Source organism: Chaetodon auriga, chromosome 22 (assembly GCF_051107435.1).
Source record: "Chaetodon auriga isolate fChaAug3 chromosome 22, fChaAug3.hap1, whole genome shotgun sequence".
Classification (NCBI taxonomy): domain Eukaryota; kingdom Metazoa; phylum Chordata; class Actinopteri; order Chaetodontiformes; family Chaetodontidae; genus Chaetodon; species Chaetodon auriga.
Genome location: NC_135095.1, coordinates 11,280,466 through 11,286,465, shown reverse-complemented (window position 1 = coordinate 11,286,465; position 6,000 = coordinate 11,280,466). Strand labels below are relative to the sequence as shown.

Genomic DNA, 6,000 nt, shown 5'->3' with positions numbered 1-6,000 from the left:
GACGTCACGGGAGCGCCCGAGCACTCGGGGAAGCCACCAGTGGAGGAGCTGGCACAGACGGGAAGGAGGGAAAGATAGACAGGGGAGATAGACAGGAGGCAGGGAGACAGACACAAGGAAGCCCCGAAAGAGAGCGTTTCACCTCGGCTGACCGTCTGTTGCGTTACGAAACACCACCCAGAGGTTCAGCGGCGACAGAATCACTGAAGACGGGATGTGACTGGCCTTTTCTCGGCTTATTTCACAACCGAGGGGCAGCAACGTAAACACAGCCGCAGTGAGTACTGGAACTTAGCTGGCAGTCTGGAGTGTGTGCGTCCACACGCATGTATGTTTTATGACCCGGGCCTGACGTTACGTGCGTGTTGGCCACTTCTCGGTCAGCCTGTCCGTGTTTGAGTGACTCGGAATAAAAGGGAGCAGCAACACAATTAAAATTTGATGGCTGCGCTGAGGTGCAGCGGTTCTCAGGTCAGCTGTGAGACCTTACAGTAGGGCTCCTCCGCCGGAGGGGAGGCAGGAGACGTTTTAGCCAGACTGTCGTGGTACATTAAGTGTTTTTGCCGGCGACAAAACGACAATAGGAGCGCGTTTAACGAGGCTTCCTCTCGCGTTGTCCAGCCAGAGGCTTTCTCCCGGAATAACAGGCTAATAACACTCATCTCTGTACCTCTAAATGCGATTATCAATCTGTTCACAGTGTTGCAGACGGCAGAAGTGCTGCTGACAGCATTGTAGTTCCTCAAAGCCACATAATTGCTATTACCTTCCTATTACAGTGTTTTACAGCGCCAGTTTAGTGATGTATTGTAATTGATAGTGGTCTTATCTCCTGTGGTATCACTCATATTCCCCGAGGGACGTGAAGTGTGCCTGTGAGTCAATATTAAGTTCAATTTCTTGCCATAATGGGGACTTTTAGTCTGCCAGTCTCCATTAAATTCTCCAAGCTGGTTGTTTGTGTGCTGAACACTTTCCAGCCAGCTTCTCTAAAATGTTTCTGATGCTGCCATAGTTGCACAGGACTGTCAACAGCCATGTTTATCCAGCTGACAGACAAGATCAACATGTGTAAGAGTGAGTACCAAGATCAGGGCAAACCAAATCAATGCAAGCAAAACATGTATGATACGTGATCGTGTTGATGAAGGAGGTGAAATCTGCTGCGTGTGTTTTGCAGTGACCCGGGGGGTGGGTGGCTCGAGGAGGGGACGCTGTGATTTCCTCCATGTTCCGCCCACAGCTCTGTTTCTTTGCACCGCCTCTCCTCCGGGAACACCGAGTCAGGGAACTGAGCCGCTTCCTTCCACTGAGCTTATTGTTAACACTGGACATTTTTAAATGTCCAGGCTCTGCACACCTCAGGCCCGGCCCGTGGTCACATCCCTCTGAACTTCTGCTTCTTAATGAACCTTTGTGCGCAGCCCGACAGCCTTCTGACTCCTCTGTCTCCAGGCTCTACATCAAAGGTAGAAAACTTTTGCCTTGAGGGCTCAACGCTTTGCAACAACATGAGGAACTTAGCCTGACAAAGACAGTTAGGTCTTTCATATCACACCCCAGAACTCGCTTTTATCGTAAGACCTTTGCCGGGGGTGGGATTTATTCCCATCACCTCAGATAGATGGATAGATAGACTTTCAGGGGATGTTTGGGTCACCTTCTCAACTCCCTTCATCTTTATTTAACTTGGCAAATTGACTGTACGAGCACATTCCTCTTTACAGGACGAGCCTGAGGGAGTTCCACTCTCACTTTCTCTTCCATTAACTACTACACACTCCCGAATTGGTTTTGTGCTTCCCTGCCTGTGTGTTAATTGTCAAGTCTCAACGGTACATTCTCCGTATTTGTTACGTAGGCTGCAGCCAAGATTAGATAAGCGTGTGTTTGCATGTGCATGACATCCATGTACACTTTGTGCATCGGTGTGTTTATGCACATGGGTGTGTGTGAGTCACAGTGTGTGTGTGTGAAGGTCTGATTGTGTGCTTTTTTTGTTTGCCCAGCCTGCATCTCGGATTAATTTCCTGTGGCACACAATAGACTGGAGCTGATGCTATCTGTCCCTTATCAGTGTTGTGCTTTCCAGTGTCTGAACCATATTATATATCTTATCGCTGATAGGACTGGTAGCACAGAGTTAAGTTACAAGTAGCACAGTCACTGCGGTGAGCCAAAATCTGTATCTTAGCCAGACATCTTCTACCTAATATTTTCTCCCGAAGTGTAATTGGGCTACTCAGTTAATTGAAAAAAAAAAGCTCCTTTGCAGTTTTGGCTATTCCAGTATACTGTGAGCAGGATTAATTGATTTTTATCTTTGCAGGAAAGATGTTACACGCCATCTTAAAAAACTATCTGAACCGCGATAAATCAATTTTTTGTGGCTTTATTTTTGTTTCTCGATAAATTTCCACATAAATCCTCTACAAAATGTATTGCAATTCAGTTAAAAATGCATAAATCAGCACAAACCTGCCGTTGTGATCTGTCATCAATATCATGCCCCAGCGTGGAGACAATGTCTTGTGTCTGTACTGTATGTGGAACCAAGCCAAACCACTAATGATCCGTTACTTAGAACCAAACGGCAGCACTGCGTGAGCTATGCACAGCAGAGCTAAATGAATCCTAGTAAGCCCAAATACATCATGAAGAAGTGAGTTACTGCACTGGGAGACACCCGAGCCCGCATTTATCAAACCGATAAACGTGAAATTTGGGACTTTTGGATGTGAAAGTTAAAATCGTTTACTTTACCGCATTTTGTACAGCTTTTTTTAAGGCAGCTCCAGAGGTCTCTAAAGTTGGTTTGGAGGTGTGGAAACGGGTGAACACACACCTTCTGAGGAGTGATTGTACAGAGTAATTGACATGATTGAAAGTATGTTTGCTGAGCATGCATACCTCATTCAAGATCGGGAAGTGAAGCCTTTTATTTGCATTTCATAGGGTGCTACACATATTTATTAAGGGTGCAAACAGCACAATTAAAGCAGGAATTAATGTGCTTGCAGTCACTTTCTATGCACTTTTCTTATGAATATTTCCCAATTTATGTTAGAAATATATTAGATTATTGCTAATTTAACATGTTAACTACCACTGTAGGTGTTAGGGATTTCACACAAATGAAATGAACTTGATTAAAGACTACATCACAGTAATCACATCACATATAAAACTTAGATCTCACATTTTTTCTTTAATGAAATACATGACAGACGGAGGACAAATCCTTGTCTCTGTTACGTCTTTGCTGTAAGGATTAAGCACCTTGATAAATGTGTCTTATTGCTCACACTCAGAGACAGACAGTAGAGAGTAGGTGGAGAACGAGCGCAGCTCTCCCCTTCAGCGGGGCTGTCGAGTTGACTCTCAGTGAGATGTGTAACCCCAGACAGCACCAGCGAGTCCTTTCCAGCCACATCATATCACAACCAGCCTGACAGGAACAGAGAGTAATGGAGAATAATAATATTCAGGATGAGTATAATGTGTTTTTATGAGCCCCGATCCCAAGGCGAGAGACGAACTTTGTCAAATTCGGCTCCCACGCTGAAACACCAGCCGGCTAAGTATAGGGTGAGTCGGGTATGTGAGTGTGCATGTGTGTGTGTGTGTGTGTGTGTGTGTGTGTGTGTGTGTGTGTGTGTGTGTGTGTGTTTTACATTGTGCAGTGTGACAGATGGATGTGGGGTTGTCACATAAATAGAACATGGTGAACACCTTCAGGAATGCTAATGGAGGAAGAGGCAGTGAGAGGAAGTGAAAGCATCACAGAGACAAGGGAAAGGAGGGGTGCTGGGAAAATGGGGAGTAAACAGGTGTAAATATTTTAATCAGACATCCTCCTCTCTCATATATTAAATAACTAAAAACTTCCCCATCACGTGTGCTTTCTCTGTCATAAGCTTTCTGTGTCATTGAAGGTGATGCTAATTTAAAGCCGCTGTAATCAGTATTTTCATGTTGGCAGTGGGTCACATGGCTGCTTGTATGTGAAAGGTGTTTGCTTGTAGCGATGAACCCAAAGATAATCATCTCTGTTTTGGTCTTCCAGCCCACAGCTTTACTGTTTTGGTTAACTTGCAGCATTACGTCCAGGTGCAGCAGCAGCAGCCAGCCCCACTGTAAGCTGCCTGTCACCAAACAGCACGAAGACAATGTGAGCAACAAGGTGGTGAACAAAGTGGAGCATTTAGCAGCTTAATAGTCAGGTATTTTCCTCTGGGACTGAAAGCAGAGCTGAAAGGAAGGTGCCCTTAATTCAGCTTAATTTGAGAGTTTTGAGTTGATTTTTTATCTGCAGCTATGTTAGGAAACTTACAACAAATGTGAAGTCTCCGCTGTGCTGGCACAGACTGGTTTTCTACACAAGTACAAGTACAGTACTTGGCATTCAACCACCGAGACTTTGTTGGTAGCCTACTGTGATATTCTAGGATTTTATGAGGTCTAAGACAACACTGAGTGTGTGGAGGAAAGATGAGACGTGCAGACTGGCTGTTAGGAACAGTGCAGGGAGGCAGAGGATGAAACGCAGGGCGTTGTGTTTACTGGCGTTTCCTGTACGGTGTTTTGTGGACAGAAAGGGGACGAGGTTATTTCGGTTCTCAGGTTCATTCCAGGACCTGTTTCAGGATCTTTTCCAGTTCATTGTGGTTGTGGTAGAGCATTTTGAGGTTGGATATTTACAGTACAGCATATTATAAAAGGCAGCTAAACTGTAATTGCAATTATAGAAGCCCCAGTCAGATTCTGGCAATTTACAATTGACATTTTTAGCAAATTTTGGTAATATAGAGGAAGCTTTGCACTGTTGGTTTGACAAAAGAACACATTTGAGGATCTCACCTTGGACTCTGGAGAAAGATTGATAGAGAAAATAACCTGTAGGTTAATTATAATGAAAATAAAGGTTAGTTGCAGCAGTAGATGTGACCACAACTGCTGTAACATATTTGACCAGGGCATCATATTCACAGTGACACATCAGATAACACTGCAAAGCAAGCACGAGCTTGAATTTGGCAAAAAAAAAAGCCAAAAACGTAATGTCCACTTACTCAGCTCTTACTCAGGGCTTTCACTTGCAGCAAACTCCGTCTGCTGATGAAGACTACTGTTTCCAAGGTGAAGAATGAACTTTGATGAACTCAGTCTTTAACAGATGTTTCGTGAGGCTGCACCACATTGCGTTTTCACATTGGTGTGAAGGGGCAGGAGGGATGGTGAGCCTGCTGACAGATGGGTCTTGGACAGTCATATGCTCGTGTTTTCCTGCCCTCATGATGCCAACTGCGTCAGAGGTGTGTTTGTGTGCTTGTTTCCAGTGGTATTTCTGCATTTATTGTTTCTTCATTTCAAAAGTCTTCCTGGAAATTCAGTTGAGAGTGTGGATTCATTAAATGGTTTGCAGCAGACAGTGGGAGGTTCATGTGAAATTATAAGCCAGAGGTTATTATTTTCATCTGACTCTCAGTGCTGCTCGCTGTCCCTCACCCTCAGCCCTCCCAGAGTCGCAAAAACAAATCGCCAACCTGCGAGACACTCTGGTGGTTTATTCCTGTGACCCTTAGACTTGAACTGTGGAAAACACAACCCGCTGTGTGTTGTGGTTTCCATGAGGTCCTCAACCCAATGAAAATAAAAACAAGTGGGTTTACTCATGTGATAGACTGGTGATCTGTCCTGGGTGTACAGCACCTCCTCTTGCCCAATGCATGCTGGGATAGGCTCCAGCTCCATGCAGCCCTAACCAAGATAAGCAGAAGTGGGAGCATTTGTGTATTTACTGTCCTGTACCTCTTTCAGACTAAAGCAGTTACCCAGGGAAAAATAATGTTATACCTAAATTGTGGTGCTTTGGTTGTTAATGCCCTACATTGGGACAGTGGCAGCCTTCTGGTCACAGAGGAGAGCTTGAAAATATGAGCGGGGGATATGATTGATTCTACAAGCAAGCACAGATGCCTCTGAGCAATGCTCTCAACC

At 44.8% G+C, this 6,000-nt stretch overlaps 1 protein-coding gene across 8 annotated transcripts in view; it reads left to right on the top strand.

Annotated features, from left to right (window-relative positions):
- The window catches only part of LOC143314759 (ELKS/Rab6-interacting/CAST family member 1-like), a 112,078-nt gene continuing 106,078 nt past the window's right edge, over positions 1-6,000 (top strand). For all 8 annotated transcript variants that reach the window (XR_013075826.1, XR_013075825.1, XR_013075824.1 and 5 more), the window contains exon 1: positions 1-277. The gene's annotated coding sequence lies outside the window, so the exon portion shown is untranslated. The remainder of the gene's footprint in view (positions 278-6,000) is intronic.